General features: G+C 42.9%; 1 long non-coding RNA gene across 1 annotated transcript in view; it reads right to left on the reverse strand.

The window, feature by feature from the left end:
• Positions 1 to 1,639: 1,639 nt before the first annotated feature.
• The window catches only part of LOC138302119 (uncharacterized), a 418,185-nt gene continuing 406,949 nt past the window's right edge, over positions 1,640 to 12,875 (reverse strand). Inside the window, exon 3 of the long non-coding RNA XR_011205287.1 lies at positions 1,640 to 2,139. This is a non-coding gene — a long non-coding RNA (uncharacterized lncRNA). The remainder of the gene's footprint in view (positions 2,140 to 12,875) is intronic.

The following is a 12,875-nucleotide window of genomic DNA, read 5'->3' on the forward strand; positions in this document are numbered from 1 at the left end:
CAGTGCTCCTGTGTATCTCACAGGTGGCAGCATGCCCCATTTCATTAAGGAACAGGAGGAACCCAATGATGAAGCATGCCACCAAGGGGTAACCCTAGACAAAGCTTTTACCATTCCCTAAAGAGAGGACTAGCCCATACGTTAGAGTTGGGCTCTTCATTTTGAGTTGGATTTTCAGGTAAGGAGGATGAGCCTTCCTCTTCTGCACCTCTCCTCTCCCCCTTTATGTTAATATATATTTGCATTACATAAGAGAATCATTTACTCTCTCAGTGAGCATGCATTGTGTGTGTTTGTGGCTAATGCACACCCCGATGCAGCCACCCTAGACTTGTACTTGATTCTCTGCTTGTGCCTGCTTTGGGAATAGGGTGTAGGACAGGTGCGGCACGTCCTTTAGGGAGGAGGGGCCACGCCCCCCCACCTTTTGCCACTCAAGAAGAGTGTCTGTCAGGCTGAACAAAGGTCAGCCTGATAGACACTTTTTATTTTCAGCTCAGACAGCTAGGAGTGAGACATGAGCGATTTGCGCAGACTCCTGGCTGCCTGAGCTGAACTTTGCTGGGCTGAGGAGGTCACAGCTCCTATAGGCGTGACCTCCTCGGCTCAGCAAAGGTACCTTGAGGCCCTCCCCTGGGTGACGAGGAAAGCATCACCCATTGACTTCGACCTGGGCGCTTCAGGTTTAAGCCCTGAAGCTCCCAGGGCGAGAGTCAATCAGTGACACTTCGTCACAGAGTGGGGTGGGGTCAGCAGTCTCACTGACCCCATCCCACTCTGTGACGAGGCTGGGACTGCTGCCTTCCCTCATTGGCTGACCTAAGGTCAGCCAATGAGGGAAGGCAGCAGTCCCAACCCTCCTGGGACCTCGAGGCTGAAGGTAAGTGTGTGTGTGTGTGTGTGTGTGTGCATGTGATGTTTTAAAATGAATGTTTGGTGCGTGCGTGCATGTTTGAATGTTATGATTGTTGTTAATGGATGTGCGAGCATGCATGTGTGTGTGAAAGAATGAGTGTGTGTGATGTTTTAAAATGAATGTTTGGTGCGTGCGTGCATGTTTGAATGTTATGAGTGTTAATGTATGTGTGTGCATGCGTGTGCGAAAGAATGAGTGTGTGATGTTTTAAAATGAATGTTTGGTGCGTGCGTGCATGTTTGAATGGTATGAGTGTTAATGGATGTGCATGCGTGCGTGTGTGTCTGAAACAATGAGTGTGTGTGAACTTTTAAAATGAATGTTTGGTGCGTGCGTGCAAGTTTGAATGTTATGAGTGTTGATCATGGATGTGCGTGCGTGCATGTCTGTGTGTCAAAAAATTAGAGTGTGTGTGTGTGCTTCCCGCCCGACCCTCTCTCTCCTAAAGCTGCCGGCCACTACTGGTGTAGGACAACAGACAATCACTTAAGGTCATATAAATATCTATTAAGTCCTATTCATTCATTGTTATTGGCATAAGTTTCATCAAAACAAATTGCAGATTCTCGCAGCCAGTTGTGTAGGAGAGTTCTGATTTTATTAAAGACAATGGAGCAAATATTATGCATCTCCTTTCTTAACGTTTATTACTCACAGCACTTCAACAACAAAAAACTACAATGTCCACAGTAAACAACATAATACAAATTCCCAGTATAAAGGAGTCCAATTAGAGCATATTGCCCTCTTTTCTTGATGTGTACAGAGTTAGAGCCTCAAAGTCCATGGGTAAAATGGTAAACTAAAAACAATAAGCAAAAGCTCAGGGAAAGCTACATAACATCTTCTTGGGCGTGCTGGGTGTCATCTGTAGTTAAGAGATCAATGTTCACTGGAGTCCAAGACTTTGATGAAATCCATTCCACCTGTCGGAATTTGCAAACAACCCTGCACAGTTTGCAATATTCAAGGATCTGTGGAAATATTTCCCCTTTCATGTACAAATAGTGCCACCCAAACCCTACCTTTGCCAGAGAGAGAGACAGGACTCCTATCTCTCAGTCCCCCTCCTCTGATCGCCCACCAAAGTAGCCAACTTCAAAATGGCCGCCACTCCTTCTCTGGATGAAGAACATTAGCCTGGTGTACTTGAACTTGTGGTTGAAGTAGTAGGGTCTGAAGGGGAACTGCCAGTCAGCAAACTGTGTTCATGATCCCTTGCCCTAGTGAAAACCCACCCAAAAACATTAATTAGTTATGCATGTGCCATATCAACCAATCAATCAAAGCCTTTATTGCGGCTCATTAGCCATAAAAAGTACATAAGGACAATAAGTACAATAAAACAGACTGAATAAATAGGCTGAAATATAAGTATGAACACATAGATCAAAACAGCCTTTACACACTAACTCTAAGACAGTAGTACATTTATTTAGATAATAAATAAAAAGATAAAAAAGCTAATCAAAAAATTAATCAAGTAACAAGGCGATGAGTATTCATAAAAAGTCACATATTGGGGCAGCAACATTACCTTGATTCTCCTGGAAGGCACAAACCTTAACTGAAGCTTGCCACATGAACATCAGAAATCAAGAGAGCGCATAAATCAAAGACTTGCTCAGATCTGTTTTTAACAACCTAAATGCAACTTTGTACTCTCTAATACCCCAGTTCTGACAAAGTGGAGGTAACCAACAACACCTACTGACCTTATAGGACGGACCAAAACAAAATACATCTGGTTTTTTTTGGTAACACCACAGGCCGGGCACTGCCGATCTACTTCTAACAGTTTTTTAGTCCATTTTGTGGTGAATGAACAGAGAGGAAGAGTCCCATAGCGAAACTGCAGAAAAAATGCCTAGCTAGAGGGAGATCTATCCCATCCAAAAAAATCTTCTCTAAAACAAAAGTCCCGTCCTTGCCCGTCATTGCCAGGAAGAGGCATGGCAGGGCCACCCCCCTGACATCCCTCTACAGACGCTTGAAGGTACTGTGTTGGCGCTCATTTCCAAAAAAGGATTCCATCGAGGATTGCAGCCATACTGAGGGGGCGGGGGCCAAGTCCCCCTTCAACAGCGTAGCGCGCCCGTCCTTGCCCGCCAGAGACCAGAGGAGGCTGGGCCCCCTCTCTCCCATTTCCAGTAAGAGATTAGTTTTTATTTAAGAGAGTAAAGCTTAAATGGTACTATTCTTTACGTTTCACCTGAGAAGCCAATATTCATTATTCAGCCCTACCCTCACTAGACCTTCCTCTAAATTCTCCTAACGCAACTGTTAATTGGATATAATTTGGAGGGCTTCACCCAACAAGCTTATAGTTAGCGAGTGGGATGCCCCACCCCTCAGCAGAGACTGACAAGTAGGACCAGACATTTTTGAGGCGGGTCCTCCAATCAAAAATATCAAAAGTACCTACCTGTATTCAAGAGGATTTTATCTCCTAGTCTGCTTAGGGATCAAGTAGCCCGTGCCTGGCACTTTAGGTCACCTTAAGCAATACCATCAGAGTAAGAATTCGGAGTTCTGGAATTGGACCTAGTAGAGCCGAAATATTAAACAGGTGACTAAAGCCATGGGAAAACGTAAGGCATTAGAACCCCCACGGGGGGAGGAGAAAACCACAAAAAAACTCAGGAATGCAGTCGAGAATTGTACTATAGCTGAAATTGATGATCTCATTGAGGAGGTAGAGTCATTATTAAGCAATAGGGCTACCCCGCGGGAAGGCCCAGATAAAAAGATTACCTCCTATTACACAAAGAAAGCTGGAATAGAGATAGATAAACTGACTGAGAGTGATAGTCAGCAAGAGGGAAAGGTACCGCCCGATATCAGGACAGGTAGCCCCAAAGATGACAAAACTCGAGCTATATATCCAAGTACCGTAGATAGTACCAGAAGGAAGGGCTGTATGCAGAAGAGTGATGTTGTGTGCTTTAACAAGTACGCAGTCTTGGCAGAACCCGTTACTAATAAAGTACAGAATCCACAGGAGGGGGAATTTTTGGGGATAAGCTAGATCAAACCATTCCAATAGTACATTCAGCTAGAGAGAAGATATTACTACCCAATCAAGAACTAGAGAATTATCTAAAACACAAAACAAGAAGTCTAGCAGATCTTTATGATCTACTTTTTGGCTTAATCCAGGAGGTTAGGGAGTTAAAACATGAAGTAAGAATCTTATCAGCTACTGTGGAAAAGGGGGGCGACAGGGGAACTCATAGAGTGCAGAGCGAAAATGAGAACCCATTAGTACCACTACACGCACAAGGTAGATCTACATATCCTCAAAGTTTGAATGCCCACCTAAACCCTATCCCAGCTAAGATTTCACATCGACCACAGGGATGCATGAGAGGGGTAAACGAGGGAAATATTGGATTACTTAATTATCCTATAAGCAAGGCTGGAGTTCTATGCCAAGAAACAGGGAACTTTCAAAGAGATCCCCGCCTGGAAATAGGGCTACAAAAAGAAAAGGTGGAACCTACCTCGAAACCCTATACCCTAGCACATAATGTCCGTATCCCTCCCATCACACGGAGCCGTTACTTCGAGGGGAAAAAGAGTCCCACTAGGACTAATGTTGTTTATCTGTTAAATTTTCCGAAATTGGCCCAAAATAGTAGAGAAGATGAGGATTCCCTAAAGAATAAGCTTATACACTGGATCAGATATAAACAACACTGCCTATCCATAATCCGCTCAGATATTACGAGGGCAGAAAGAATGCCAGGAGAGACGGGGAAGCAGGACATTGTAGCACTGACATTCAAGGATGGAAGACTAACTGAAGGTCTGATTGACATGGAACAGAGAACCACTGCCCCCAGAATTAATGCTATGAGATTTAGCCCGGATCCATTCATTATCAAACCTATAGTCCTGAGGGTCAAGCATAATAATGGGGGAATGCAAATGAGAAATGGTGATCCTAATCTTGAAACAGTGGATTGACTAACTCAATTAGATCAGGCATATGTGGGACCAATTGGAGACTCAGTAGTAGCTGAGCCCCATAAAGGGAATAAACACCATGTTAGAGGGGTAGGGAGTATAGGGGAGTATTTGCCCAGCAGGAAGGAATTGACCACATCCCGGAGCCCCACTTCTAACGTTACAACCTCAAATGGAAGGGGAATAGTCACTATGATTTCCTGGAATGTAGCGGGCCTAAAAAGTAAGCTCATAGATCCTGAATGGCAAGACTACATCGATCAATATCATGTTTGTCTCTTCCAAGAGACCTGGCTTAAGGATCCACCGCACAAATTGGGATATAAAACCTTTTTTATTAGTGCAACTTCAGCAGCCAGAGGGAGGCCGTCTGGGGGCTTGGTTGCATGGGTGAAAATGTCCCTAAATACTGAGATATGTACACAAGTCACAGAGTCGCAGGATATTCTGTGGTTGGTATTGGGAAATAAAAATAAGGTGATATCCCACTTGTTCAATGTGTATATAAGGCCTAGATGGGCAAATCTGGAGTCACCCGAAGTAGAATTATTAGATGGCTTGCTTAAAAAGATTCCAGTAGGAGAGACAATTATGATAGGGGGCGATTTTAATTGTAACTACGAACCTATAATTGGACTTGAACATTTGGCTGAAGACGAAGATCTAGCAATAGCAATCCCCCATCTAACAATAGAAGAAACTGTCCCCGGTACTGTGGCCGCTTTGCAACTTATGGGCCTCACACTAAAGCACGGACTGAGGGCGTGTAATGGTAGAGTGGGCCAAGGCGGCCTTAGTATGGATACTTTCCAGAGAGGCAATACAACCTCAAAAATAGACTATAATATGCACAGCACAATCACATGGGAAAGAATAGTGACTTTCAAAATAGACAAAAGGCGGGAAAGCGATCATTTTCCGTTAATAATCGAACTTAGGGGCCACCTCCTGGATTTGGAACATATAGAACATGATAAGGTGGAGTTACAACCCACTCTTAGCAATAATAGAAGGGTTGTAAAATGGCCGGCAATATTAGGCAATTTGGGCGTTATGACAAATATCTATAATATATACGCTGATCTTTTGGAACCTCACGCTCACAAAAATTGTATTGATATCCCCATTATGGCTATCCATCAGTCAATGAGCACTGCACTAAGACCCTACCTCACCAAACAGATACAGCAAAAGCATAAAAAGGGGAAGGTGCAAACCACCCCTTTCAGTCCATGGTATACCACCGAATGTAGGGAGGGGAAAACAATATTGATAGAGGCCCTAAAACAAAAAAATCCACTAGCTGTACAACAGGCAAGGGCTGGCTATAAGAAAATACTGGCTACAGCCCAAAAAAATTGGGAGGACCAAAAATGCCATGATTTGCTGGAAGCAGCTAAACGTAATGATGCAATGACTTTTGGGAAAATAGTTACTCACGGCAGTAAAGTGGGGATATTCAACACAGAACACCATATAGACCCCAAAGTGTGGGTTAACCATTTACATACCTATATTCTGATCCTCCCAATCTTGACTCTTGTTCCTCCCAGCATAAAGATCTAGCTACTTGGGGCATTATATCTGATATACAATTCAGCTTGGAGGAAACGGTGACTGCCATTAAAGCGACCAAAACAGGCAAAGCCCCCGGTTTGGATAAGATCCCTGGGGATCTGTTCAAACATAGTATAGAAACATGGGCACACTATATAAATCTACTTAGCAACGCTATAGCAAGGGGAGGTCCAGTACCTGAGACATGGAAAGGGGCAGAAATAATCCCAGTCTATAAAAAAGGATCTAGGGAAGATCCTGGGAATTATAGGCCAATCAGCCTCATCAATGTTATGCAAAAAATCTATGCTAGGCAGTTGCTGAATAGAACTAGCTGCTGGATAGAAGAAAACAGTATATTGACTATATATCAAGCAGGATTTAGACAGCAGACAAGTACAATCGATCAGGCCTTTAGGCTACTAGCAATAATGTGGAAATACACTAAATTAATGAAGGGCCACCTCTACATTACGTTTGTGGATTTGCGCGCGGCCTTTGATCTGGTGCCAAGAGATTCATTATGGGCTGCGTTAGGGAAACAGGGCATGCCGGGGAGTCTCCTGCACCAGATAGAGAGGCTGCATGAAAATACATTTGCACAGGTTCGGTGGGGTCCAAAGGGAGAGTTGACAGGCCCAATACCCATTAAGAGGGGGGTGAGACAGGGTTGTGTGCTTGCCCCAACTCTCTTTTCATTATATATTAATGATCTGGTAGAGTACCTAAAACAGAGTAACCATGACTCGCCAAGACTGAATGGAGATCCAATTCCTGTCCTCCTTTTTGCAGACGATACCATCTTAATATCCCAAACTCCCATGGGTCTACAAACCCTGCTAGGGAAGTTCAGTGAATACTGTAGCTTGAAGGGGCTAGAAATAAACACAAATAAGACAAAATATCTGACTGTTAACCCCCATAAAGCACTCAAGAGAAACATTCTGATCAGAGGGCAGGAATTGGAACGAGTAAAAGTTTTTAACTATCTAGGGATATTGTTGGAAGCCAATTTGTCTTGGACGCCGCACGTTAACAAAGCTGCAATCTCCTTATCCCACAGTTCCATGGCGATTAGTAAAAATTACAAAAGCTCAAGATCCAGCATAGTTTCACCAGTGTTTGAGATCTACAGGTATAAAGCACAGGCTGCTGCCTTATATGGTGCCGAGCTCTGGAGAATCACAAGCTTAACTCCGCTGGCAACCCAGGAAAACAATTTCATGAGGGGGGTATTGGGATTGCCTCCATCGACTCCATTGATTCCTCTAATTTATGATATTAACATGAAACAAATAGGAAAATTGGCAGCCCTGAGGCCATTGCTTTACTGGTGTAGACTTTGGACAACTCCTGAACTGATCCAATATAGGCAAGTACTAATTGAGTTCATGGACCTGGATAAGACTGCCTCCCTTCCGTGGCTCCACCACATAAGGCATTGGTTCTACAATCTAGGGCTGAAATCCTATTGGGAAGAACCGCACACACTTACAACACAATCCAAGATTTGACTAAAGCAAATATATTAGGACTTCTCTCTAACCAGCCCCCTTCCCAGCAAGGACCTAGGCAGACTGACCTCAAGTTTCTTGGATATTAAATCAATACCGAGAGCTGAGGAATGGATAGACACAATTCAACCCAGGCAAGCAAAAGTACTATTTATGAAGTTTAGATATGGCTTTCTCCAGGTCAGGGCATTTACTATTAAATGGGGCCCTCAGAGTGAGAGAGGACACGTGTTGACATGTGGGTTGTGTAATATGGAGACTTCTGAAACGGCGGATCATGTTCTCTTAACTTGCAATGCCTATGACAAACCAAGGAGAAAATGGATTCAACCTATTTGCAGGAATGTAGGAATCAGAAACTATAACGAAGCGGCTAGATTCTTGAGATCTAGTACGATTCCATTCGTTGTTTTTGGTATAAGCCGATTTCTTTTAGCAATTTCATTTATCAGAGACAAGGCGGGCCTGAGGCTTTAGGTGTTCTAACTCCGATAAACCCCTACAGACATATTTATGATGCCTGAAATGGCAAATGGGATCTTTCTCTCGCAAGTTAATGTTCTCTGGATATACTTCATGCTTAGGATATATCACCAGCTAATTCACACAAAGTGAGACCTCAAATTACCTTTTTTCCCACTCATGGAGTTTTTTTATTTTCTTTTTATAGTCGTTAACTGTTATAAAATGGTTATTTAGCCTTTTATTGAAAGCCCATGGGACTTTGATAATACTTTGGGCAGGACACAAACTATAGAAACATTTGGCTTGTTAGTGTTAGGACTGATGATAACTGATTGTAATCTAAGGTTTTTTAGAAATACTATTTACTAATCATGTAATTTTTTTTAAACGTTTTTATAGTATTTATATAATTATTTAATATTTTATGATGATGATTATCCTGATGTTTTACCCTTTCATGACTGATAGCCGAATAAAGGTGTGTGATTGACTGGAAAACAAAAGTCCTTGACTGTAAGAAAAACATCAGTCAAAGTGCCCCTTTACCTGAGAATGAATTAGAGAGTCTCTATGCTGCCAGTAGGCTCATTTTATATTAGATTTGGTATCGACTTTGCCCTCTCAGGGAACTCCACATAGTCGCCAACCCAATCTCCTCCAGCGTGACTTTCACATGCTTGATCCAAGGTATATTTCAGGAGCTTGCAAGGCTAAGAATTTCTTGAAGGCCTTCACAATGTAGTTGGAGTTCCGGGGTAACCCAGATCCTCCTCCAATAAAAGATTGGGCATAGCCTTGGTATGTCCAATAGGGCTCTCATCCCAAGTTCTAATCTAAGGGTCAATAGAGGGGTAGGTGTTGGGACATTAACAAATAAGCGCAAGAATCAGTTCTCCACTAAATCTAGGGTAGACACAGCTAGATGGCCCCACTAATCCACACTATAAGTAACCGTCCCCAGGGCTTGATGGTAATATTCTGCAGGGTCGGCTTAACAGGTCAGTATGGAGAGTTGTGCGTCATCTTGGTTATACCTCCCACCACTTGCTCAATTTTCAGCATACTTTGAATAATGTGGGTCTGCCACCCTAAATGTTTAGTAAGAGTGATACCCAAATAGGTAAAGGTATGCACTCTCTCAAGAGGAAGCCCTGTTAATGTCGAGTTAGCCCTAGGTGAGTGGCTCGGGTTCAATATCATAAACTTGGTCTTCCCCACATCAGTTTTGAAGCTGCCCCCCATGCAACATTTTCCAAAGCAATCGAGAAGCTTTAGGAGACCTATATGAGACTTAGAAACGAGGAGGGTGTCATCGGCGAACATTAGGGCCAGAATTCTTATGTTGATCAACTTTGTGGCATTGTTATCACACTGCTGTAAAACGTTAACAAGACCATTAATATACATTGAGAATAAAGTGGGGGTAAGTACAGACCCCTGACTGACCCCTCTTCTTACAGGGAATGGCTCTGTCAGCTTCCCGTCCTGTCCATAGCTGACCTGTGCATAGTTGTTACTATGCAGCCTCACAATAATATCCCTTAAATAACTAGATACCCCCATATCACGGTTGACCTGGGTACTAAATCAAAGGCAGAATAGAGTTCACAAGCATGACAGACAGGCACCCGCCCCCCAATGAGACCACTTTCCAGTATAGCATCTGGAGACTAAGGCCCATATTTAATGGAAAATGACAGAGCGTGACACTGCACCAAAATTGAGAAGACTAATAGGCCTGTAATCGGCTGGCTTTTCACAGGTTTTTTTTATAGATGGAAATTATTTCTTCTCCAACCCACGTCGAGAGCAAAGGTGCCCCTTTCAGTAGGGGAGAGAACAGAAATGAAAAGTAAGATCTCAATATATCGATTTCAATCTTAAATAAATCCCCAGGGATTTTGTCTAAACCCAGCACTTTTCACATACAATGCCCTTGTTAGCTAAAGAAAATTCCTGGGCAGAGATTTTATAGCCAATTAACTCAAACCCAGGAACAAAGGTATCGATCTGGTGCTCCTCTATACATATATCCGCCTTCCTAGTCCTCAAGGACAGTTTTTCCAAAGACCCCCTGACTTGCCGTGTCACTTGAAGCAACTGACTGCTTCTGGAAGCACATATAAACTTGAAAAATTAGCTACCCAGTCGCTAGCTGAAATATTAGTTTCAATGGATGGTAGCACTTCCCTGCCTCCAAAAGATACCAAGAGCCAGATTTAAGAAAAGTGGCGCTACACCCAGTGCAGCACCACTTTTCTTGCGCCTCTTAGTGCCCCCCTAATGCCACCATGTGTGTGCTCTATCTAAGATATTGTGCGCCATGGTGGTAGTTTGAGAACTAGTGTCAACATTTTTTACACTAGTTCAGAGCTTTGAAGGATTAGCGTAAAAAATGTTGATGCAAATCCTGCAAAGCCCATTGAGGCCCATTATGAATAATGCTGTGCCTACTTTTAACGCCTGGTTTAAGCAGGCGTTAAAAGTGCTGAAAAAAATGACGCAAAGAAATCTCTTATATTTCTTTGCACCATTTTTGTTCAGCCCCCCCCTAACGGGAGAATGCCGGCTTTGAATACATTATGGATGGCTCATGCATGATGTAGCGCAAAGGGTTTCTGGCATGGCGTTATTGGCCATCTAACGCCATATTAGTGTAAAAAATATTAAGCCATGGCATTAGATGGTACAAGGGGTTCTTAAATCTACCCCCGAGTTCCAAAAAGCACAATGGTCCTTCTGCTTAGTGGCTACTAACAGGCATTCCCACTGTTCCCACTGCCAATTCTTTTTGGTTATGCAGAGAGTCTTTTTATAGGCACTCCTAGCAACTTTAATTAATACTTTATCTTTGGTTTTAATAGCTACGACCAGGTTGGTCTTACCTTCTCTACAGAATTTGTTATACCAGGTCACTGAATGCTTCCTTTTAAACTTTTGCCTGGCCTCAACCCAAAATTGGTTCCTCAGTTTACCAAATTTGTCTAATAGTCTCTGATGAATTCTCTATACTACTTCACTTAATTCTGCTTCTATTGCTAGTCACTCTTAATCTACTATCTAACAGCTCTCTTGTGTGATCACAGTGGCCTTTAACATTTTGACTGAGCTTAAGTGTCAAAGCATTATGATCATTATCCTGTTGTTGGTTGACTGACGTATCCTACATAATTTAATATCCAACAGAATATAATCGATAAGGTTAGTGGCATTAATGGAGTTAAAGGTGTGTGACCCTGCCTTATCAGAACTAGTTCTGCAGTTGCATGCTCGAAGCCCTTGATTTAATGTAGGAGCATTACTTTTATTTGCAGTAGGTGTCCATTTCTTTATGGGGGGAATCTCCAGGGCTGGTACATGCCATAGGGCGTCCTCATCTGATGTTAGGGCCTGAAACTCTACACTTAGCGGTTCAAATTGGCAATTAAAATCTTCCCCCACAATTTTCCTAGCTTTAGTAGGCAGAGAGGCTAAATGTGCATTGAAATCCTCAAGAACCGCTGGCTCCTTATTGCACCCAAAAGACCTGCAATAGACGTTGTAAAGATAGTAAATACTACCCTTGGGGGGCTGTTAAACAGACACAAATTATATCAGGGGAGTCCACCTACAGCCCCTCCCTCTCCTCCGATCAATTGGTTTAGCATTTGCATGTTTTGTAATCCCTACTGTGACTTCATTATAAATTGAGGTAGCATGTTCCTTATCAAGAGAGGCAAACGCCTGGAAATAGCTGCCTATTTCTTTGCAAAAATTGACTGCAAACAAACTCTCTTTGGAAATAACAGCAGTATAAGAACTGGCAGGCTTCCCAAGTTTAGGATCTATTTATAGAAGCAGCCCTTTGCCAGCATTCGCATTCCTTAGGAACCACAAGGCAGATTGGGCCCATCTGGACACTACTTCTGGGTCCAGCACTTCTCTAGAATATTTGACCTCTTCCTACATGCAGAAAATCCTGGATAGAGAACCCAAGACACCCATCATTTAATCCTGACAGGGTGCTCACTAGATCCTTCCTATCTTTTACCAAGGAATGTGACTATTTTAGAGTCAATATTAGGGGTGAGAACCATCTTTTCTGAGATGGTAGATCTTGGGCATTCTGCCTGCATCTTAGCCCTAGAGGTCAAGGGGCATATTTATGAGAGGTTTACACCTCTGTTAAGACAAACTTTTCGACACAATAGCGGTGCAAGCACTACTCCACATCTATGAGATGACACAATTGGCCAAATGTGTAATTTTTAAATGCTTGTGCCTAATCCAGCTGCACCATGCAGAAATTAAAATATGCAAGGTAGACAATCCCCCGTGAAACATCACACAAAACTAAGGTAGTGATATTTGTGGGTTTGGCAACGTGTGACGCATCGTATGGATGCAGCACGCGCAACCTGAAATGCACAAACATTTTTTTTAGCATCAGTAACCCAGGCATAGGAAATAACGCA

This window comes from Pleurodeles waltl, chromosome 6 (assembly GCF_031143425.1).
Source record: "Pleurodeles waltl isolate 20211129_DDA chromosome 6, aPleWal1.hap1.20221129, whole genome shotgun sequence".
NCBI lineage: Eukaryota > Metazoa > Chordata > Amphibia > Caudata > Salamandridae > Pleurodeles > Pleurodeles waltl.